Genomic DNA, 26,099 nt, shown 5'->3' on the forward strand with positions numbered 1-26,099 from the left:
TAAGAATTCATCAATAAATATACTGTATATAGAAAACAAAATCGTAATCAAACAATAAAGTGTTTATATTTTATAGGGGGAAGGGGAAAAGAGGGCAAGGGAGGGTAGGAGAGTTATGAACAAAATTATATATATATATATATATATATATATATATATATATATATATATATATATATATCAAACACAAAGTGCCCGTTTTGACATTTTCGCACGGCAGCTCGGCCGTGGAGAGTGCACCATCGTGTGCTGACATCGAAGCGGAACTGGCAGCTACACGAGGCTCTGAGTTCTAAACTGTTTGGGACCTTATGAGCACAGGACTCCAAACTGAAATGAAAACGTGCCGGACTGTATCCCAGCCTACTATAGGCAATGAACATTAATGCACAACCGGAGCAAGAACACTCGACCTTACCAAAGGTAAAGAAACCCAATTTGCATCATTCAGGACCTCAAGTCCCATCATGCAGTGTGAGCGGTGTGCGCAGCACACACCCATCTGGAGGCTTGAATTAATAAAAGGTCACCCAATGTCAATGTTGCACATCGAGTGTTTCCTGCTGCAGCCCATGAAGAAGGGGGTGCTTCCCCCGAAACGCGTCGGCAAACATAATATTAAGGAGCAGAAAGGCATGTCATGTGTTAAAGCCCGGAGGGCGGGGTACTGTCGTGTGCCTCTCAAAACGGGCACTTTGTGTTTGACATTTTCGCACGGCAGCTCGGCCGTGGAGAGTGCACCATCGTGTGCTGACATCGAAGCGGAACTGGCAGCTACACGAGGCTCTGAGTTCTAAACTGTTTGGGACCTTATGAGCACAGGACTCCAAACTGAAATGAAAACGTGCCGGACTGTATCCCAGCCTACTATAGGCAATGAACATTAATGCACAACCGGAGCAAGAACACTCGACCTTACCAAAGGTAAAGAAACCCAATTTGCATCATTCAGGACCTCAAGTCCCATCATGCAGTGTGAGCGGTGTGCGCAGCACACGCCCATCTGGAGGCTTGAATTAATAAAAGGTCACCCAATGTCAATGTTGCACATCGAGTGTTTCCTGCTGCAGCCCATGAAGAAGGGGGTGCTTCCCCCGAAACGCGTCGGCAAACATAATATTAAGGAGCAGAAAGGCATGTCATGTGTTAAAGCCCGGAGGGCGGGGTACTGTCGTGTGCCTCTCAAAACGGGCACTTTGTGTTTGACATTTTCGCACGGCAGCTCGGCCGTGGAGAGTGCACCATCGTGTGCTGACATCGAAGCGGAACTGGCAGCTACACGAGGCTCTGAGTTCTAAACTGTTTGGGACCTTATGAGCACAGGACTCCAAACTGAAATGAAAACGTGCCGGACTGTATCCCAGCCTACTATAGGCAATGAACATTAATGCACAACCGGAGCAAGAACACTCGACCTTACCAAAGGTAAAGAAACCCAATTTGCATCATTCAGGACCTCAAGTCCCATCATGCAGTGTGAGCGGTGTGCGCAGCACACGCCCATCTGGAGGCTTGAATTAATAAAAGGTCACCCAATGTCAATGTTGCACATCGAGTGTTTCCTGCTGCAGCCCATGAAGAAGGGGGTGCTTCCCCCGAAACGCGTCGGCAAACATAATATTAAGGAGCAGAAAGGCATGTCATGTGTTAAAGCCCGGAGGGCGGGGTACTGTCGTGTGCCTCTCAAAACGGGCACTTTGTGTTTGACATTTTCGCACGGCAGCTCGGCCGTGGAGAGTGCACCATCGTGTGCTGACATCGAAGCGGAACTGGCAGCTACACGAGGCTCTGAGTTCTAAACTGTTTGGGACCTTATGAGCACAGGACTCCAAACTGAAATGAAAACGTGCCGGACTGTATCCCAGCCTACTATAGGCAATGAACATTAATGCACAACCGGAGCAAGAACACTCGACCTTACCAAAGGTAAAGAAACCCAATTTGCATCATTCAGGACCTCAAGTCCCATCATGCAGTGTGAGCGGTGTGCGCAGCACACGCCTATCTGGAGGCTTGAATTAATAAAAGGTCACCCAATGTCAATGTTGCACATCGAGTGTTTCCTGCTGCAGCCCATGAAGAAGGGGGTGCTTCCCCCGAAACGCGTCGGCAAACATAATATTAAGGAGCAGAAAGGCAGGTCATGTGTTAAAGCCCGGAGGGCGGGGTACTGTCGTGTGCCTCTCAAAACGGGCACTTTGTGTTTGAGATATATATATATATATATATATATATATATATATATATATATATATATATATATATCTGCAATACCTCGCAGCGCTTCACTACTCGGGTGAAATACAAGGCATGGACCACTTTGTTGCAGCATACAGTTTATTTGCCCAATAAACAGCTAGTCATGACGCGTTTCGACCGTACCTGCGGCCTTGGTCACATGACAATGCAATATGCTCAGCCCATTTTAAAGTGCAAGTGCATCACATGTCCAAATGGAAATAGACAAAATACTTTCTGTACAAATACATTTGTGAAAGTCAAGTTCACTGTCTCATTTCTATCCGTATAAATACGAAAACTTAATTACGCAAAAAAGAAAGTAAATAAATTGCTTCAATTGTGAATTTGCTATGTTCCGGACAAAAACAATTTTTTCCAAATTAAGTTTCCACTGACAGCATGAATGCTTATTCCTTATTCCAAAACATAATTCACAAAAACCATAACCATTTGCCAGGTCGTTGATTTTAACACGTGCTCACCATAACGTGCATAAACTATAAATCTTAATGAAGAAAACTTTAAGAAAATCCTATTATTACTAATATTAACCTTATGTATTAAGAAAAAAACTGCACAGGAAATACAGTATAAGTGTGATTTGAGTCACTAGACATTATGAACGAGTCATATTCAATAGCATAGATATTTCTAGGTGAAGCCTAAATACATACTAAGTCGAACACATAATTATATATTGTTTAACATACAAAGGAGGAGCCCCTCCAGTGATATTACTAAAGTGATCTCGTGCCATAGTGCAATACAGCTAAAGTGACTCATGCTTATAAAGATAATAAAACCATAAATAACTATCAATTATCAGTTCATAATTACATTGGTTCAATGGTTTGTTCAATGTTACATCGGATATATTTGGAGGGAAATTCATATATCTAATGATCTTAAAAGGACAGTTTCAAATTAATTTATACAGTACTCAATGTGATTAACAAAATATCAAATTTGCTGCTTTCATTATAACACTATAATCAGTGATAAAATAGTTACATTTAAAACAACATTGTAAAAGCAGCCTATTTATAAAAGGATATCGGTGACATAGTTAAAACCAACTATCTAAAAGACATATGGATAAAACCTACCCTAATATCTAAAAGACAGCTAGAGTTAATCATGGGTCAATGCATATACACCTTTTGCACCTGTAATATATCTAAAAACCATAATAGTTTAAAAGAAATAAATATGTTTTAGTACAAAAATTGTGCAAATCTAGCAAGTTAGTATCCTAATTATCCTATTTATCTGTTTCACAATATTGGATGTTATTTACCTTAACTTCCTATCCTACATTTCCATGAAAGACCTCACATTGAAATTATTTATTGATCATTTATAAATATGTGTGAAGGTCTTCTGTAGTGTTCAATCCCCCGGGCCACTTCGAATCGAATTCTAAAATGTAGTTGGTTTCAGTTCTTCGCATGCAGGCCTCCCTATCCCCTCCTCTTTTAGTTATTGGGATAGACTCAATTGCGTAATATTTTAGGCATTGAGGTTTACTATTGTGACATGCCTCAAAATGCCTCGCAACCGGGTAACTCTGATCTTTATTGGTTATAGCACGCAAATGCTGCAGAATTCACTTATGAACCGGCAGCTTCGTTCTGCCTACATATTTCAGATGACAATCGCATTCCAGGATGTATACACAATATTCCGTTTTACATGTAAGGTGTTGCTCGATCTCCCTGGTTGCCTTTGGGATGGCCGTGGTGTCTTTTTTAGTGTTCACACCATATTGACATGCCTTACATGTAAAACATTTGTAGAACCCCTTGCTTGTAGGCCGCCAGGGTTCTTTACCGAGACATTCCTTACTCTTCTTGGTTAGAATTGTGCCCAGACTCATACCCTTACGATACGTTATTGATGGATTAGCGGGCATCAATTCTCCAATGATGGGATCATCCTGTACAAAATGCCAGTTACGTCTGACTATACTCCTTAACTCCTTTTCTTGTTTGGAGTATGTCAGTACTAACCAAACTGGATTAGTATCTACACTCGGAGTTGGACTCCTTTTCGGGTTGTATATTAGGAGATCACTTCTAGCCTTCTGTTGTGACTTTCTCATGGCGGTTTCTACTATTCTAGTACTATATCCTCTGTCCACAAATCTAGATGGACTTTCTTGTTGCTTCATGATCATATCCTCTTCATTACTACAAATACGGCGGATGCGTAGCATCTCTCCGTATGGTATTGATTTGATCAAGTGTTGCGGATGGGCACTCGTTGCATGGAACAGAGTGTTACCCGCGGTTGGTTTTCTAAAAAGGGTAGTACTAAGAACATTGTTGGATAAAAAAACCTGCACATCTAAAAAGGTCACCGATTCCTTACTGATACTAGAAGTAAAATTCAAATTAAGATCATTCACATTAATTTCCTGTATAAAATTTAAAACACTTTCTTCAGATCCATGCCATACTATAAAAAGATCATCAATAAAACGGAGCCAAGATATTATATTGGATGTACAGTAGTGCATATATTTACGCCCGAGGACCAGTTCCTCCCACCACCCCATAAAGAGGCAGGCATAACTTGGGGAGAAACTGGCCCCCATGGCTACACCCTGGATCTGTTGGAACAATTGGCCATTAAACATAAAATAATTATTCTCTAGACAGAAGGATAACATTTCAAGAAGCATTTTAGTGTGGTGAGTTAATTCCATTGGCCTACTGCTTAGATAATACTCGCATGCTCGTAAGTCATCCCTATGTTTAATACAGGTATACAGGGAACTTACATCTAATGTTACTAAGAGGAAGTCCGATTTCCACTCAATCTCTTCAATTTTCCGCAGGAAATCACTAATGTCTTGGACATATGAGTTCAAAGATGTCATATGTGCCTGTAAAAAAATAATCGATGTATTTCGATACATTTTCCAAAGGCCCACCGCATGCCGCAATTATTGGTCTTCCTGGCGGTTCTGTAAGATTTTTATGAACCTTTGGTATAAAGTATATATATATATATGGGGTTAGTGGGTGATCCTTTTTAATGTACTTGAACTCATCCCCACTCAGCATGCCTAACCCCTTCCAGGCCACCAAGTTCTTACACAGGTTTTCCTGCATCATCCTATATTTTTGCGGATTGCTTCTCCTGTAACAATGAATATCATCCAACTGACTGTATGCTTCCTGAAGATAATCTTTGATTGGCCATTAGACGATGTTCCCGCCTTTGTCCGAATTACGGATTCTGCCTCCTGCAACTTCATCACCAATTGATTCAGTTTCCTTTCTTGGCTTATATATTTTTTCTCCTTTTCATTATTTACTTGGGCCAACCTTTTTATCTGCGTCACCACTGCCTCACTAAAGGCATCTAGCCCATCACGAGCTGCCAGGGGGATATACTTTGATTTGGGTTTAAATGGGGTAGTGGGTTTTCTTTGTCCACTCAATGCCACTCTTTCTTGTGTCCCCAAGCTGTCCTCACTTCCCAACTGACACATGTCATGAAAAAGGCCGATATCCCTCACTGTTAGTTCTTCATTACCCAATCCAGACTTGGGTGGTTCCGTAGCTGTGTTTGATGATTTATGCAGAAACTGTTTTTTAATTTCAATTTCCGTATATATTGGTACACATCTGCCCTTGTTCTTGTATAACAAAAGTTAGATTCCGGGCAAAAGCTAAGGCCTAAACTAAGGAGTTGTTCCTCCGCTCGGTTAGTACTGTGGGGCTCAGGTTAATAATGGATCTTGGATTAGTTGGTTTTGTTGCATCCACTACCTGAGTATTTTCGCCAGTCTCTGTTTCTGGCTCTTCAGCGGGATTTACTGCCGTGGTTTCCGGGCGACTCCCCGACCACGCTTGCTTTGTTCTCCTTTGTTTAGCGGCAATGCGCCTGCCCCTCCTACGTTGGGATTTTGTTGCGCGGTTTTGCCCTTGAATCGTGACCTCAGGGTATCCTTTCTGCTGTCTTTTAAAATTTCCAATTCTTCCCCCAAAGTAAGGGCAACGCTGATTTTCTCTCTTGGTCCCTCATTATCCGAACCACTTTCCACAGCGGAGCTGTATACCACCGAATCGTCCTCTGTTGATTGAGTTGTCTTAGTATTTTTTGTGCCACGTTTACTTGCTGTGACCGCTCTTAAATTATCATAACGGCGCGCAAATGTGAATATTTGCCCGTTGGCATAATCAACTCTGTCCCTCTTGAATTTATGAATTTTTCGGGCCTTAATTTTTTTCCTCCTCCTTTGCCAATCTTGTTACCATGTCATCCCTTAGTTTGGTGGTCTCTGGGGTCTCTTTCCCACCTATTTGTGCCTTAATTGTCTCCTCAAGTGCATCTATTTTCTTCTGTAACTCTTCCCCGTCTATCTTGGCGTACTGAACCAAAATCTGCATTAATCGACGGGACGAGTCTAGATTACACTCACCCCATGCCACCATCATAAGGGAATTTGGGGGCCAGCATTATGCGTAGTCCTCTAGGAACTCCCAACATCCAGGTATCTTTTTAACGAACGTGCCTCCCACCATTTAGATTGTTCATTTCGCTTGAGTTTTTCCAACTCTTTGAAGGTCGTTCTGATGTTGCTTGGCTCTGCCACGCTTGACTCCCCTCCAATTCCCTTGTTCACATTGGTTTCGTTCTCTATCTCATCTGAGAACATTTCCTGTGCGGCGAGCTCACGGGCTCTTCGTGCATCGCCTGACATCACTGCCTACTGGGCTTACTATTTTGTGCTTGCTTAACACACAGGAGCGGACTTGATGCTCCGGTCTTCGGCGGCTTATTGCCAACCTCGGTCGACCTCTCTCAGCTTCGTGCGCACACCTCCCCTCTCCAATCAGCCACACATGTACGCATGTAGCGCTCTTACCGCAGCTGCAAAGTTCGTTTTAGCGCGTTCTTGGTCCCTTCGCCTGCTTACTCGAAACGGCGCCACAGGTTCCTTTTCCCTCGCGCTCCGATCCTGCAAACTACTAGTCGCTGGCTTCTTCCGGATGTTACTCCACTTGCTTACGGCTGATTGGATGGCCTCACTCCTTCCCTTAGATGGGACTCAAAAGGCGCCCCCGGGGTCCCCGCCAAAGTTCCCACCGGCCGGCAGAAAATAACGGAGACTGGAGGCACGGTAGACGGCTTGCAGTGAAGCCTTCCTGCAGAGGAGGGGGTCCAACACCGGCAACAGTCAAATGCCGGTAATTATCTGCAATACCTCGCAGCGCTTCACCACTCGGGTGAAATACAAGGCATGGACCACTTTGTTGCAGCATACAGTTTATTTGCCCAATAAACAGCTAGTCATGACGCGTTTCGACCGTCCCTGCGGCCTTGGTCACATGACAATGCAATATGCTCAGCCCATTTTAAAGTGCAAGTGCATCACATGTCCAAATGGAAATAGACAAAATACTTTCTGTACAAATACATTTGTGAAAGTCAAGTTCACTGTCTCATTTTTATCCGTATAAATACGAAAACTTATTTACGCAAAAAAGACAGTAAATAAATTACTTCAATTGTGAATTTGCTATGTTCCGGACAAAAACAATTTTTTCCAAATCAAGTTTCCACTTATATATATATTTTACCTACTGGCGATAGCCGATAGGTATATATAGTTAGGATTGGCTACCATAGGAAATCCGCAACATTCTATTGGGAATAACTTTGGCGCCGGTTGAGAAATTTGCATGTAATTTTCCAAAATTTTGGCCAGCTCCGCTGCACTCCTTCCCTGGAGGTTTCGGGTGGATTTGTGAAGTGGGGGCTGAGAAAAAAGGGGGGTCCCAAAACGTGTTTTCCCCATGTTAATTTCCATAGGACGGTCTGACGAGTCTACAGCCCGAACCGCTGAACGGAATTACACCAAACTTGGGAAAATTGTAGGGACTGGTACGCAGATGTGCCTTTGCTATGTTTGGTGAAAATTGCTCCAGTGCTTTTTATGAAAATTAACTTCAAAAACACATATATATCTATAGCAGCTCACCCTAAGCTTACTCCTAAGCTTACCAGTACGCGTACCGTACGCGTACCCTTAAGTGCTCGAGCTGCATGCTGATTGGCTGCCACTGTCTGTCAACACTCTAAAACAGAAATTGTGGGCAGCCATCTTGTGCCTCGGTAGAGTGAGGTGCAGGAAAGCAGAAAAACAAATGTGTAGAACTCAAAAAGGGGGCAGGGTAGAAGCACCCTGACCCCCTAGGCCTGCTCAGGGGGTCCCACAAGGACCCCCAAGGCACAAAAAAAATACTTTTTTTTTTTAAAGTCGCGGGGTCATGTGATGTCACTCACCATGTCATGAATGATCTAATATGCGACATCATCAGCAGTGGATTGCGGGTGCGCGAAATATAGTTAGTACAACTAACTATATAGGAGCAATTTCAATGGTTTTGTATGAGTGAAATGTCCAGCTAACACCCCTAAAACTTATAGTTTTTTGAGTGAATTTCAATGGTTTTGCAAAAGATGATTCCTAACTATATAAGGCCTGAAACCTATGGTTTTTTCAGTGAATTTCAAAGGTTTTTTAAATGCTAATTCCTAACTATATAAGGCCTGAAACCTATGGTTTTTTCAGTGAAATAAATATATATATATATATATATATATATATATATATATATATATATATATATATATATATATATATATATATATATATATATATATATATATATATATATATATATATATATATATATATATATATATATATATATATATATATATATATATATATATCCAGCTCCAAGGTACCAAAAAATCCCAAGGCACTCGTGGGCGGGTGCTTCAACACGCCGGTACCGCGTGTTTCAGATCCAGGCTCAGAAACTCTGTTCTATTCTCCAAACAAAGTACAAATTGCAAACACAACAGTGATGGACAGAATGTGGATCAATGTCACACATTCACCCCAGTCCAAAGATCTGGGCCCAAATCCATCGTTTTTCCACTCCACACCACCCTGGGTTAGACAATGGCGATATGCAAATCAGCGCTGACCCTGTGCCCCATGGGAACAGTCCAGTCCGAACTACAAAAGCCATGTCCTTCCCAGAACGGAATCAAGCATCCGAGGACCGGCCCGGTTTCGAGGTAACACCTCTCATCAGCCCGGCTAGCTTGACTCCAGTGGTGTAGAGTGCCTGGGACTCACGTCTGAGCATCCCCAGTACACTTAGAGCGGTAATTGCAAACACAACAGTGATGGACAGAATGTGGATCAATGTCACACATTCACCCCAGTCCAAAGATCTGGGTGATCAGAACTTTTTAATCCGGCAAACAAAACAGACGCGTTTCGGACGTCAAGTCCTTCGTCAGTGTTTAGCGCATAGCACGTATTTCCTGGCTATATCGACACGTCATTGCAAGCAGTCATAGAAAGCAATGAGGGCATAACAAAACATTTAATTTACCATGCAAAAAGCGCGGCCATTATTCAATGTGTGTATATACAGGTTTTAATCACTTAGTGCTCAGAATTTACTGCGCTAAGTTTCAAAGGGAAACTTAATTAAGCCGTGTATCGGCATATTGGCCGCTACGGGCCGGTGTGAAGGCAACAATAAAGCCGTGTATCGGCACCACACCAGCCATCATACTGCATGTAATAATGAACATAAAACCACAATAATGACATCATGATCATACAATATATCTGTAGTTAGGATTCTGTGGGATTAGGAGATACCATAGAATTATTGGAAGGCATACGACTGGGACAGACACAGGAAGAATGTGCTGATGATATATCAAGGGCAAGAAGAGCTGGAATTGAACAACGGGCCCCTGTCACAGATTTCAAGGCACCTTCCCAATTTAACCCACAAATGCCGTATGATGCCATCGACAGTTTTTCGGAGGCAGTAACCTTGGATCTCACAAAGTTGAGAATGACGCAACAGCACAATAAGAAAAACAACAATTTGACCACCATGCAGGCCAACACAATTAAGGATATTGGAGCCATGGACGAGGTAATAGTAAAGCCCTCGGATAAGGGTGGGAACATTGTGCTACTGAGTAGACAACAATATTGCCAGGAGTCATTAAGACAATTAGAGAATCCTCATGATTACGTGAAAACCAACAAAGAGGAATATCTACTGAGCGTGGAAACATACCATGAACTCCTAAATAAATGGCGCAACAGACAAATGCTGGACATGGATGAATTCCTATTTCTAAGAAATCCTGAACCGATTGTACCCACATTCTACCAATTGCCCAAAGTACATAAAGACATGAAATCACCCCCTGGCAGACCGATAGTCTCTTCCAAAGGCGGACTCACTGAAAACCTTTCAATCTTTATTGACTCTTTCTTGCAACCTCATGTTATCAAGTTAAAATCACATGTAAAAGACACTAAGGATTTCATTCGTCAAATCGAGACAATTGTTTGGGACCCCAACTATATATTGATCACCCTTGACATTGCAAGTTTGTATACTTGCATCAAGCATGAAAAGGGGGTTGAGGCAATACAATTCTTTCTTAACAAAAGACCAGCCAAATATACAGAACATGGGGTCATGATAATGGAACTGTTAGAATTCTGCTTAACTCATAACGTCTTTTTGTTTCAGGATACTTACTACAAACAGATATCCGGGACTGCCATGGGAACCTGATTTGCCCCCAGCTACGCAAATCTTTTCGTCGGCTGGTGGGAGGAGCAGGTGGCCCTTGCAGGAGAAAATGCCAAATGGGCAACCCAGGTGGTAGCATGGAGACGCTATATTGATGACCTTTTCCTCGTATGGAGGGGCTCCTCCAGCGAGGCAGAGGATTTCATTTGCGCCTTAAATTTGAACAATCTGGGCCTGAGATTCACCAGCGAAATTAATAGCAGGGAGGTCCATTACCTAGATATCAGGGACTTTAACAATGGTGGTAACAAGTTGGATACAACTCTATATAGAAAACCCACCGCGGGGAATAGCGTCTTACACGCCAAAAGCAGTCATCCCCCTAGTCTAGTCCGTAGCATACCGTATGGAGAATTGCTAAGGATTAGATGCAATTGCTCGCGAGACTGCGATTTCTCCAAAGAGGCTAAGGAATCTATCAAGAGGTTTGAAACTAGAGGATACAACAGCACACTCTTACAGAAAACTTATAACAAAGTGGCAAAGATCCCTAGAGACAGGCTACTAGTGCCCAATGAAAAAACGGGTGAACTTCTTCCTATCACCAACAAATTTCGGTTAATAACAACCTTTTCGGATGATGTTAATCATCTAAGAAAATATTGACAAAAAATTGGAATATACTAAAAACTGATCCTGTAATAGGTAAGGATGTCCCGGACTGTCCATTAATCACATTTCGGAAATTGAAATCAATCAAAGACACCATAGTCCAGAGTCACCTGATGCCACAGAAACCCAAAAACAGTGGAACCCTGAAAGAAATGAAAGGCTTTTTCCCGTGTGGGAAATGCCGAGCATGTGAAAACAGTCGAAGGGTACTAACCTATAAAGTACCGGGTCAATCTAGAAATAGGGAGATCAACAATTTCATCACATGTTCAACTCCTTTTGTAGTGTACTGCCTATCCTGCCCATGCGGCCTCAAATATATTGGCAGCACAATAAAGAGTGTGAAACTGCGAGTCCTAGAACATCAACGAGCAATAACAAATCGGGATGTAACATACCCGGTTGCCCGTCATTTTGTGAAAACACACAATAGCAACAGGGATCTATTGCAGTATTGGGGTGTAGATCATGTACCCCCACAACCAAGAGGGGGGAAAAGACTTCTCAAATTGAGAAGACTAGAGTCACGTTACATCATTGACCTAGACACTAAGACACCCCTGGGAACGAATAGCGGAGAAGAATTGACAGTACACTTGGAGAAATAATAATTTACAATATTTTACAGAACAGTATAATGTAAAATCATATTTCAATACTAGGAACGTTATGGATCAAATAACTGGTGACTTTGATTATAATTATGAATGTGAATCTCTGTTGAATATGTCTTTTCTCTCTTTTGAAAAAGATTTTGGCTAAAATCTTGTGGTAATATGCAATTCTTAAGAAATGCTTATAAGCTTATCTCCTAATCCCACAGTATCCTAACTACAGATATATTGTATGATCATGATGTCATTATTGTGGTTTTATGCTCATTATTACATGCAGTATGATGGCTGGTGTGGTGCCGATACACGGCTTTATTGTTGCTTTCACACTGGCCCGTAGCGGCCAATCTGCCGATACATGGCTTAATTAAGTTTCCCTTTGAAACTTAGCGCAGTAAATTCTGAGCACTAAGTAATTAAAACCTGTATATACACACATTGAATAATGGCCGCGCTTTTTGCATGGTAAATGAAATGTTTTGTTATGCCCTCATTGCTTTCTATGACTGCTTGCAATGACGTGTCGATATAGCCAGGAAATACGTGCTATGCGCTAAACACTGACGAAGGACTTGACGTCCGAAACGCGTCTATTTTGTTTGCCGGATTAAAACGTTCTGATCACCCACCTTGGAGTGCTTGTACTTTGTTTGGAGAATGGAACAGAGTTTCTGAGCCTGGATATATATATATATATATATATATATATATACACACATATATACACACACACACACACACACATACATACACACAAACGCAAGAAGCAACATCCTCATCTACTAGATATTGTATATAAACCACTCAGAAACCATATAATTAGTAGCACAGTAACCACTTAAATGCAAGAGAAAGAAGGAAGGGTAGAGAGATAAAGTATTCACAGGGTTGGAAATGATCAGATAACATATTTTCCTAGCAAGTCTTCTACATTTAATCTAATTGCTTTTAAAAAATTGGTTTTAGAACAAGTCAACCCTAAAAACTTTGATCAAAGAAGACGGAACACCATTGGAAGCCGTATTTACATTTCGATCTGGGACTTTCAGACATGGTAGAAGAGTCAAGGTTTGCACAGTTCAGTCCTTCCCTTCCATACCATTCAGTGGCTATATTTACAGGTTCTCCCAAGCTTGTGCTTACTATTAAAGATTCTCTCTCGAAAACAGGAAGAGAGGATTCAATCTTGTAACCAAGTACCTTTCTTAGCACAAGGGTTCTTTTCTACCTAGACAGTAATCCCCCAAATCCTAGTCAGTAACACTGCATGGACATCTGAAAACATTTTGCAAAGTTAACTGACTTATCACAAAAGATTCTCTACATGGGACATTGTGGCATGTAAGGAACTTAGAAGACAGAACACAACAAAAAAGTAGGTATGGGATACTACAGTTAGCCTTAAGGCTACCAATAATGTACTTCCGAATCAGATTAGTCATGCTGTCCAGTACTTCCTGCCTGCACTATCAATACAAATAACAGCACCCCTGGTAAAAGAGTAATCTTGACTGCCATGTCACATACAAATAATGTTGATATAATTATAAACAATAGTGATGGAACATATTGACATCTGATCATAAATATAACTTACCACTTTAATACTATCACTGTAAACTCTCATAGTGTAAATAGTTGTAATTCCACATGAACTAGCCTTAGTTCGGAAGTTTAATACCAGAGCCAATATCACAAAAGATTTGGAGGAGGGAGATAGGATATAGCAGATAGGAGATCACCAGAGGGGTATCCAGGCGCTGGAGTGGGTTGATCGGGCTCCTAGTCAAATAGCCATGTTTTCAGTTTCTGGCCGAATTTGAAAAGCGATGGTCCTGGTTTGGAGGTCGCTCCAGCATTTGGCAGCGATATAGGAAAAAAGTGTCCTCCAAACTTGCTCCTTCGAATGCGGGGTGTTGGTGCTAGGAGATGTGAGACTGAACGCAGTTGCTTGGTGGGTTAGTAGACATTGAGGTAGGCAGGTCAAACAGTGTGGAAAGCTTTGTATGCACGAGTGTGCAGTGAACTGCCTCCACTTCGGAACTGGTAGCCAGTGTAGCTCTCTGAGGTTTTTGGCACTGTTCAAGGGTGTGGGTTTGAGTTCAGCCTGCCACCTGTTGGAGTCCCATGGTGAGGTGTTCTTGCTGAATGAAGATCACTACTTCTGTAAAGTGACTTTTGCATCAATTATTTACCCCGGATTGGACACTTGTAATCTTTCAGTTTTTTAGGTCTCGTCTGATAAGGAGCATGTGCCGTCTCTTGCAAAAAATGTTGTTAAATTAAAGGGGCATGAAGCCAACCCACTGGTTGGCTTCATAGTCACTCTTATTTCCATACTTTTATTTGGTTAGCACACGCTGGGTTTTTTCTTATCCTTTTTGTGTGCAAGGCCCTCCGGGTGGCGCAAGGCCAAAGTACAGCTTTCCTTACCGCTGAGTGTCTTTCCGCTGCTCGCGCTTTGACAGCTGCCATTTTTTTTTTTCTTTTTGAGGAAGCACTCCGTAATACTTCATCTGTTTGCAGGCTGCCTATTTCTGTCCCTCTCCTGCTTCAAACATGCTTCACTGTGGCAGAGAAAGTTTATTTTCAGACTACATGTGTTCATTATATTTTTTGGAATGTAGTTGTTTTTGTTGTATGACAGACATGTCCTTCCGTATTGGCTATGATATGTTCCTTCTGTCCCTGTTGCCTTTGCCCCCTCTATCCCACCTCCTGCCCCTGTGGCTTTTGACCCCTTTCTCTGTCTTTGTTACTACTTCAAACACACTACACCATAAATGAAAATCTTTCTTTTCCGAGTGCGCGTCAGAACCTTTTCTAACTTTTGTTGTATTGGAGATATGATTTTACTTCATGTTGTCCTCTCTCCCTACATGTTGCCTTTATCCATTCCCTCCCTCCTATTCTCCGTCCATGTGACTTTGTGCCCTTCTTCCCTGTGGCCGTTGACCCTATTCTCTGTTACCATACCTATCCATACTATACAATGACAGGCCATACTATACCAAACCCTAGAATACAAGGACATGCCATACCATACTATGACAGACCATACCATTTCATATCATACTACAAAATGACAGGACGTACCATACTATACAAAGACAGGGCGTACCATACCTACCCATTCTATACAAAGATAAGTCATACATGCTATGCTAGGCAATATCATACTATTAATGTTAAGCCAAACCGTACCATACCATTCTGTATGACAGGCCATACCAACCCATACTATACTGTTACAGGCCATACCATACTATACACTGACAAGCCATTACATAATAAACCACACTATACAGTTCCAGGCCATGCTGTACAATGATAGGCCATACCATACCATACCAAACCATATTGTACAACAGGCTGTACCATATAATGACAAGCCATACTATACTTTACCATACAATGACATGCTATACCATCTTATACAATGAAAAGACGTACCATGATACAATGACGTCATACCATACAATGACAGGCCATACCATATTATACAATGTCAGGCGATACCATATGAAGTGTGTGTCACATTGTATTGCCTTCTTGTTTTGGTTTGTTGTGTTGCTGTTACAGGCTGCACCCCCACCTCAGTCTATATGCCCACCACCAGCCCTTCCTCCCACCCTCCATCCCTTCGTGTTGACTGTCTCCCTCCCTCCCACCCTGTCCCGTGACGTTTGACCCCTCTCCATTAAGAAGCACACCATACCATACAAGGACAGGCATACCATACCATACATACAATGACAGGCCATACCATAACATGCCATATCATACAATGACAGGCCATACCATACAATGACAAGCCATACCATTCTATACAATGACAGCCAAGCCATACCATACCATACAATGACAGGCCATACCATACTATACTATACAATGACAAACCATATAATACCGGCCCATAATATACGACAGGCCATACTATACAGTACAATGACAAGCCATACCATACAATGGACAGCAGTAACGCTGATGTACAACACGGCTAAGGAGTGACTGAATGTGGAAGAGTAGACGTTGGAACTCAAGTTGTTCTTGCCTAATGATAATTTCTGATAACATCAATACTAAAATGTTTGAAGGTAAGATGAACACATAAAATTGATATGCGTCCTCGTGGATATGGGTAACTAATAAAAAATAGGGGGTAACATTTTGGGATGGCCACAACAAAAGGGCTTTGGGTTGTTTCTGCCACCCTAATGCTCAACCCTAGGTGCAGATCAAACAAACTGGGTACAGAATGGACTTGGAGACGGGTTTTCCTAGGGAGGGTGTTCAGAAATAAGAGGGTGTTTGGATTTCCTGAACATAAAATTTCAACTGAAGAAAATGCTGTCCCTGTGATAGCTAGAGTAAGAAAATTGCCTTTATGTATGGAGGAGAAGGAGAGTTATACAAGTTGTGCAACAGCATCTGTGGACGCAACTGAGTAGCTGGCCCCAAAAGTTGAGGCTCTGAAGGCTAGTGGGAACCTAAGGCTTAGTGTTGATTTAAGAGCCCTAAAATAAAGCTGTCTTAGTGGATAAGCCCCCATTGCCAAATAACGTGGCATCGATGGTAACCTTGCCTGGAGGAAAATTTTGAACAACTTACCATCAGATTTGCTTACGAAATAAGCTTTTACAGAACATATTGGGGCTTACAAATTTAAAAGGATGACATTTAGATTGATCGTAGAGGCAACTATATTTCAGAGAGCAGTTTCTTTCATCAAGATGATGTATGGTGTTTTGGTATGAAGTACTAGGGAGAAGCATGATGTTTAGTGTGAGAAAGGACTACGAGAGATTTCAGGAATATTGCCTCACGTTGAAGGAGAAGTGCTGTTTTGAACGCAGAGAAATGTTTACCTAGGTCACTTATTTACGCCTTCAAGAAGGAATTGGTGTAGAAGATATTAAATCTGCAAGACTTGTAGGGTTGAGGTGCTCACTGAAATGCATGAAGGATAGCAAATCCCTCAGGAATCTTGCATGCAATACATGTCACTAGAGAGCTCATTAAGAGCAAAGTGGAATTTGTTTGGGATGACAGGTGTGAGAAGGAACTGGTCATGTTGAAGCTGTATTTGTCTGAGGAACTGAGTCTTAAGACCCTTGCTCCTGCTGCTACAGAGGTCAAATAAAGGAGAAGAAACAATTGATTTTGCCTTAAAGTCATTAAGTGGAGTTAACTACTCTGTCCTTGAAAAGAAGGCATTGATGGAGTTCTTAGACATAAATAAGTTCAAGAGTTTCTTGTGAAAAAAACTTGCTTTGCCATAATGTCAAACCACAAATCCCCTAGAGAAATCGACAAGAACTGTTTAGACACTGCATCTAGCAGAAAATGCAGGTGGGTTATCAGACTACAGAAACATACATTTGAAGTGGTGTACATTCCCAGTGTTTGTAATGTGGCAGCAGACTGTCGCAGTGGTGCCAGTTGAAGATGTTGCAGGCTTGGAGAAAGAAGGTGAAGAGGAGGAGATCTGTTGTCAAGAAAAGGTTTGTGTGATCATCGAAATAGTAAGAGAGGAAGTCAGAGCTGAAAAAGAGCAGAGCCTGATGAAGGCGATGATGTTGATACTGGAAGTGTAAGGAAAGAAGTGATGACCAGATAAACTAATTTCGCAAAATAATATAGGAATTGGTCATAAAGGAGAGTTATCTGTTTTGCAGCATAAGGGTGGTTCTGCCACAGGCCGTGAGAAATATGCTGATCTGTTTGGGCCTTGAAGTCACTTGGGAATTAGTAAAATAAAGGAGAGATTAAGATTAGCTATCTGGTGGCTTCGTATTGATTGGTACTAATCACGAGCAAACTTCTTATGCAGTGCAAGGGGTTGCGTTACAGGCCCTGGGAGAAGATTGATCTCAACACTGAGAGGCCAATAACTGAAGAGATGATCATGCCATACCATATTATTTTGGTAGATTTATTTTCACATTATCCAGCAGTTAAATATGTGTGTTGCATTAGCTTGCAAGGAATTTTAGAGTTACTAGAAGTGATTTTTGCTTTAGATTAACGTCCACCTACATCAGTTTTAATGGATCACTGCAATTTTGGGCAAGAGAATGGAGGATTTTCTGTGTGGGAATGGTATTAAACTTCACAAATGTACATCACCCCAAATTGAATGGGGGTTGGGGGGGGATCCTTCTTAATTAAACCCCAGAATTTAAAATTAGGGATTGGTGTCCTAAAGCACCCAAGAAAAAAACAGGCTACGTTCTTAACATTGAAATAATCAAAGCACTGGTTGGAATAAAATCCGAAGAGCCAAAGAAGGATCCCTAAACTTCCACCTCTGGATTGAGCTGTATCGCCTTGGAAAATGGCCAGCCAGAGAATATCTTTTTAGACTACATTGAACTCCTGGGACTGACAGATCTCTAGAGTACTTCAATGGAGCACCATTCATTCACAAAAAACAGAGACAAAGGCAACTCAATTGATATCTGCCCTAGCGTACAAAGAAATGCTGGCCAAACGGGCGCACAGCTGAGTAGTGCTCAACAACCATAAAGCCCTCAAAACCCAATCCTACTTTAAAATGGGAATAAAAATGGTAACCAAGGAAAGATTTCTAAAGCTCCATCTAGGTGTCGTTTCAATTACCCAGCTTCTACCCCCATGTGAAAGAAGAGGAGACGAACAGCCATGTCGCCTGAGGACCTTATTCACGTCATCTGTATTTGCCATAATCTAAGGGATATAAAGGTGTACTTTATTAAGACCAATATTTAAGCAGCACGGCATCAGGACTTGCAGGCAGGCAGTAAAGCTGTGCTTCAATCCATCTGAGGTGCAACTAAACTGCGGGCTCACAAAATTCTTTGACACCGTTGCAAAGCGCCTTAAAAACTCTTAGTCACTGGCCGCGAGTCAACCTAACACAGTGGAACCAGGCATCATATGAGACTTGTCCCGTAAAATCTTTTAAGCATACCCTATGGCTGCACAAGCACTTTAAAAGAGCACTCTATTGCTGTCCTGGCACTTTACCTCAATGCATTGAGTACAGTAACAAGCACAGCGGAGGGCTAAAGATAGGTCAGCAGCTCAATTTGATAACTTATTCCCACCGACTTCTCTGACGCGCAAGGATTCTAGTGCTTTTAAGACTGTAAAAATCATGAGTGCACTTTTTTATGAGGATTTTAGAACTGTTTTATTTACAGTACAAATGTGGATTTTTAACAGTTTTATTTAATGTACTATGAAAAAGGAACTTCTATTTTTAAATGTATTTAATATATGCAAAGGTTTTCATGCATAATAAAATGTACCTGGTAGGAAATCACGCACTGGTTCCACGTCTGCTGATCACAATCTGTACAAGCTGTAAAATAATTCCAAAGATGGCTTCAAGTCATCACTTCTGGCTTTTGCTATTACATACTATTGTTGCCAGATGTACTGGTTCAATTAAATTGAAGCAAAAGTACAACTCCCAGATTGCACTATGTAAAGGGTTCAAGGATTTTATTCTGTTGCATGATTAATTAAAATCATTGCAAACCATTCTTTCATTATGAATTGCCACATGGTGGGTGAAGAAACACAGTGTGGAGATGGTGCTCACTCTTTAATGATACGTCAAAGCTAAAAGTATGCAGGTATGGTGCTCCAAGGGAGGGGGGAACCACCTGTATCTCTTCAATGCGATCCAAAATGATCGGTGTTAATATCAAAATGCTGCCCAAGCACACACAAAATACAGTATATCAGCTTATTGCAATCATATCATGGCACACAGTTCCAAAACAATATTTTTTGGTCTTTATTTTCTTCTTTATAGTTGTCCAGCCAACACGTGTTTCGTCGTCTGGGTCGGTAACCAACGACTTCTATAGGCCTGGAAAAATAATTATAAACAATTGTAGTGTGTCGAAAACAGCACACACTATGTTTATTAAGTATTGTGGAAACCCAAAACCAATGCATTCAAAATAGTATATAGTCCATCATAATACTGAATTCATCACACCAATTAATTTGTTTCAAAATTAGTGTGCCTATCCGAACCAAGGATGCTATACAGGTTTGTGCATAAATATCGTACATATACAATATAAAATAATGGAAAGCAGTGCACTTATCCATATCAAATCTGTGTGCGAGTTTGTAAACAAATATCGCACATTCACAGTGCAATACGGTGGGACGTGATGCACTTATTCATATCACTCTCTGTGTGAGTGAGTAACCACTGTGCCCTTAAAAAGGTCCAAAAAAGACCTTTCACACGTGAAACCATGCTTCGATACCGTACACAACAAAAGACTGCTGTCATACATGGAACACACAAAGAAATCACGTTACCAGTCGGATTGTACAAAATTAGGTACCTGGGTGTTTATCTTTATTTTATTTCTTTGGACACAGCATTGTGTTGTTATGTAGAGATCGCCCCCAATATGGCACCCGCTTCGGCAAAGATCAAACAGTTAAACGTGTTAGAGCGTTCCTGTTGCTTTTTTTATATGATATCAGTGCCCACTTTTACACTTGACACGGATTGGATTAAGTCTGGCTATAAGTTCCAGTGAGCCATTTAATCAATCTTACGGACGGAGATTTTATATGGTTCTATTTTATTCCAGATTGTAAACAGTTAACGAACATACGGAGCCTGATGATTTTGGGTGATCTACTGTTTTTGGGGCTTTATGAAAAAAAAGAGCAACTCATCCCACAAACAATTTTCAGTTTGAGAGATTATTTCTGACCCAAAAATAAAGATTTATTCCTTAAACAATTTGGCCACTTAGTGAAAATCCTTCCAAATTCCAAGTTCATACGATATAAACAGTCCACTTTTTTTAGTTTCTTCAAATGTAATCCTTTTATTTTCTTGTAGCTGTTACATCCATCAAAATAGGTTGCCAACACGTGTTTCGTCTCCACTGAGACTTTATCAAGACGATGGGCACAAAGTTCTTTGTCCTACTGTTCAATCAAACCACAAAGATTCCTTGTACTTCTGATAATGCAAGATCCACAACCTTAATTCTCAAGACTGTTCTTCAAAATTCTCCAGCGCACCAGCAATCAGTGCCCTACATAAAAGTCCTTATTAAAACGTTTGTCACTCCTCACTGCAGAAAACACCAATGTTGTATACAGTAGGGCACCCCACAATAACAAAAATTGGTAAAATATCTCCAAATTTACAGGAGAGACATACGTGCCCTCTCAGTCGTATAATAAGTAGAAAAGAAGGCAAAGAAACTCGCCGGTAAAGAACCTTGAAAAGTTCAAACCCACAGAAGCAGCGGGGTGCGTCCTCCACTGCCTCACATTCCTCTGGCTGCGACTTGAAGATTTGTAGGTCGCACCTCAATAGACGACTCAGCTTCTACACCCCCACCCGCCAGCTCTGCCGACCTCGCCCTTGTCACCGTCCCCCGCATCCGAAGAGCGACCTCCTGCGGCAGATCGTTCTCCCACCTCACCGCCAAGACCTGGAACACCCTCCCCATCCACCTACGGCAGACCCAAGACCTGCTGACCTTCAGAAGACTCCTCAAGACCTAGCTTTTCGAGCAGTAGCAGCATTCCCCACCCCCCAGCACCTTGAGACCCTCAGGGGTAAGTAGTGCGCTTTACAAATGATATGATTGATTGATTGTAGGTGAGATGCTTTCTGCACTTTTATGAAGTTTTGAAAATGGTGGCGCCATATACGCACACTGATACAAATGTTCCTCCTTGTACAGATTTAGAATTCTAGTACTCTACTGGCCGGGACGGAAGTACAACCAGCACAGAGGTAGGATACTCTTATGATCCTGATAGATTGTTTGAAGATGTGGTGAAATTGATATCATCCCAGTTTTTAGCCAGACTCAATTTTGTTTACCTCAAATACTTAGGTTCAGAGTGATCTGACATAGCAAGACAGGTATGACAACAGACTTTTGTTGTGTACGGAATCAAAGCATGGTTTCACGCTTGAAAGGTATTTTTTGGACCTTTTTAAGGGCACAATGGTTTCTCACTCACACAGAGAGTGATATGGATAAGTGCACCATGTCCCACTGTATTACGCTTTGATTGTACCATATTTGTTTACAAGCTTGTACACAGATGGGTATGGCTATGTGCACCGCGTTCCATTTTTTATATTGTATATGTACGATATTTATGTACAAACTTGTATAGCATCCTTGTTTCGCATATGCACAATAATTTTGAAACAAATTATTTGGTGCGATGGATTCAGTATTATGATGGACTATACACCATTTTGAATGCATTGGTTTTAGGTTTCCACAATACTTAATAAACATAGTGTGTGCGGTCTGAGACACACTACAATTGTTTATAATTATTTTTCCAGCCCTGAGGAAGTCGTGGATTACCGGCCCTGACGACGACACACGTGTTGGCTGGACAGCTAAAAAGAAGAATATAAAGACCAAGAAATATTGTTTTGGAACTGTGTGCCATGATATGATTGCAATAGGCTGATATACTGTCTTTAGTGTGTACTCAAGCTGCGCGTTGACGTTCTTTCATTACACACTGAAAAGTAAATACACAAATAGGAAGAAAAATACAGTTTGATTAAAATGTATCACAGCGACTGTGTTGACTGAAAGCCAAGTCAAGATATTAGTATACAAAGGGCAATCAAAGATCCTATCGAGGAAACTGATCCGTAACACAAAGTAAGATAGACTGATTGGGGGAGGTATGGAGACTTCTTGATAAGCTACGACTATGAAACAATGGCTTTGTAAATGCGTGGTGGTATCTGTGATGGCAGTGGCTAACTGCGATTTAAAGAATTTGGACTGTGAGCTCAATTGGTGGATGGGTCAACATGTTATATCTTTCGTTGAAAACAATAAAGAGATGTTAAAAATAATAATAACAGCCAACTCTAAAAGTCTCTGCAAAAAGAAGTAACAAACAAAGCTCTGAATATGGTACAGTAGTTCGGTTAGCAGCCAGCGCGAGTTATATTAACAACCATAATGATCCCAATGCCAGATCATGTATCACAAATGCACACCCTATGTGATACCAGACTTGAAAAACAAGAAAACTATGGGAATTAAAGAGCATCCTGTTCAAACTCAATTTCTTAAAATAAAAGTCAATGAGCCACCCCACCTCATCGATGAGTAGGCTGAAGGACACCCAAAACACTGCTGTAAACAATTTCTGCAACAATAAGACAGAAGGTTACGAGGTAGCTAGAGAGCCAAAAGACAAAGGCAAAACCCAGGAATGGAAAAGTGGTATCCCAGTACATTAGAGGCTGCTTTACAGACTTGGGTCACCCGAACTTTTTTAAAATCCTGACATCATTGTAAAAAAGTAAGTGGAGTTTGTCAAGAAAGCCTTTAGCTGTATTAGGAAGTTAGAAAGAGACGATTTGGAACTGCGAAAACCCAGCGTCCGAAAGTTTTTGGCGCTAAAAACCAACCCATCGACAGAGCCTTACCTCCTGGGTTCTCTGTCCGCATATGAGCGGTTTTTATTGTCCAGGTTTCGTTTGGATCTTTTCCATTTGTTACTTGCTGCTCCAAAAGGGTGTTGCAGAGGACAGGTGTTAGCACCCTGTGGCTGCGGTGGTGTGGCTCCACAGGATCTGCAACACTTTATGTTACTCTGTAAATTTTACGAGGTACCACGGAGACATTTTTTATTTCCCCTTTTAAAGAGGTTTAATGTTAGCCAAGTACGCCCAGCACTTTCGTACCTGCAACTGTTGAAGCCAGACTGTATTTTTTTTATTGTGGGCTACCTGAAATCTACAGTAAGAACAAGGGCCTGCCTGGAATTTTAGTTATTTTAATGGAAGTGGGCACCTCTTGTTTGAATACTTGGCAAACGTGACTTTTTCTTACATAGATCCATCTGCTCCATATTTAATGGCATGAACTGCAATTTTAATGTATCTAGTTTTAAATGAGATGTGGTTGTCTTAAAACATAAAAGTTACTCTTTTCGTAAAACTGAATATAGTTGTTTTGATTGATTGATAGGTTGGTATCCCAGTGACTGCATCATCTAGTCACCATAACCGCAAACCACTTAAAGTCTCATTCCTGTAGTCTCACACTCCGGACGCACTCTTAGTCTGCCTCTTTGACTTTAATGGATTCTCAAACTTTTTAATTATGTTACAAACATTAATTTTTGATCCAGACGTAAACCTCCCTCCTGTTTGGACTTGAGATAGCTGAACCTCAATTCAGAGTGCCCATCTTTACGCAGAAAGGTTCAGTTTTTAGGTCGAGACTGGTCAGCGTATTCGCTGCTCTGCAAGGCATGCTTTATTCAAGTATGGACTTGAAGATTCGCCATCTATCCGCCCATATTTTTCATTGGCTTGTGTCATTGTCCTTTGTAAATGCTGGCTCCTGATTCATTAATAGGCTTGTCAGTCCCTCCTTAGTACCGCCTTGTCTTCATTTGTAACCTTCCATGAGGAATGGCCCTTTTACTTCTGTTACACGGCATGTCGTATTTTGTCTGTAAGCACCAATTTCTTTAATGAGTTTCTCCTAGTGCAGGTACAGCATGCTTTCCTGCAACATTCAGCGCGGCATGCGCGCTTTCACTTTCAAAGCAGCCCGGGACAATGGTGGCTGCTTCTTTGAAATGAAATACGTCTCCCAATACAAGAGTTTGAGCTATTGGCATTGTAAATGACAATGCCTTTTATTTATGTTTTATCAAAACAAAAATAAAATACATTTTCATTTACAGTGCCGCTAGTTTAAACTCTCGCAAATGCGAGACGTATTGCATTGCAAATGCTTGTTATACATGCCCGAAAGAGCAACACAATTGCCAAATGCTCCTGTAGAACCAAAGATCAAGCACTCTGTACCCCCAGGCAGACCTCACTACTCACACATCAGCAGCATGTGTCAAGAGTCAGTGGAGAGATGCTAAACTCGTGCTGGACAGGCCTGATGATAATTGCTCGCCCACTCTCGCCCAAAGTATATCAAGCAGGGGCGGGTCAGAAAACTCGGGCACACCTCCCCTGCAGTTACCGATCACCGGCGTGGGCCTGCGGGAAGGCGGTTTCGTAGCAGAGGCTCGGACACGCTGAGGAGCAGCACAGCCTGACTTAGTAGGACTGCACCAAGTCACAGCTACAGCAGGCCCACAAAGAGCAAGCGCCCCCTCCCCCTTACTGTCAGAAGCACAAGACATACCTCGCCTCTAGCACTTTATTTACCTGCTGCAAGTCCCGCCTTCTGTCCACTGACGGGCTCCCGGACTTTTCATCACTGGGTGACTGCAGTGCCTCTCACTGAGAGCCACGGGCTGGACAAACAGCAAAACCCCCTCCGATGCTAACCGGCCCCGTTTTTTGCCAGCGTACTTCCGCCGACAAGCACCATCCGGGCCGTACTCTGCGTCACGAGAGCGTCGCTTCTAGTCTCCTGTGGCGCTTTACTTGAGGCACTCTCTCCGGTGCACTGCTACTGCCACATGCGTGTCGGAGAGTTAGAGTTTCCCTTAAGGGTGCAGGAACGACCCCAGCCGCTCGCTGCACTCCTCAGTCCACCCCCTGCCTGAGCTCGGTAGGTGTGACGCACTGCCCCCTTCACGAAGAAGGCGAGTGTGACGTGCTGCGCAGCCGCGAGGACGGCCAGTGTGACGTGCCGCTCTCTCTCTTTGCACCTACAGTTTAGAGGACTACTACCCCATGTAGTTATTTGTGTAGAATTCTACTGATATTGGCCATTTACATAAGACGACGAAAAACAAAATTAATTACCTTTGGCCCGTAATAGCTTGCTACTGTTTCCCACCGCAGTGGTAGGGTGACCAGACTTTGACCACGTTCCAAATAACATAAATGCAGGACAACAATTTTGCAATGACCATTGGACTCAGGATATCTAAATTGGCAGTGCTTACTGACGCAGAAATAAACTTTCAACGAAGCTCAAATAGAAATTAAACGCAACTCACACACACAAAG

At 41.9% G+C, this 26,099-nt stretch overlaps 1 protein-coding gene across 3 annotated transcripts in view; it reads right to left on the bottom strand.

The window, feature by feature from the left end:
* The window catches only part of ZHX3 (zinc fingers and homeoboxes 3), a 112,387-nt gene extending 86,645 nt beyond the window's left edge, over positions 1–25,742 (bottom strand). Inside the window, exons 1-2 of one of the 3 annotated variants that reach the window (XM_078652161.1) lie at positions 25,347–25,731; positions 19,426–19,478 (exon numbers count right to left, since the gene is read on the bottom strand). The gene's annotated coding sequence lies outside the window, so the exon portion shown is untranslated. Of the gene's footprint in view, positions 1–19,425; positions 19,479–25,346 lie in introns of all 3 variants that reach the window. The other 2 variants (XM_078652162.1, XM_078652160.1) reach the window with 2 other exon arrangements.
* Positions 25,743–26,099: the final 357 nt, after the last annotated feature.

Source organism: Lissotriton helveticus, chromosome 7 (assembly GCF_964261635.1).
Source record: "Lissotriton helveticus chromosome 7, aLisHel1.1, whole genome shotgun sequence".
NCBI classification, from domain to species: domain Eukaryota; kingdom Metazoa; phylum Chordata; class Amphibia; order Caudata; family Salamandridae; genus Lissotriton; species Lissotriton helveticus.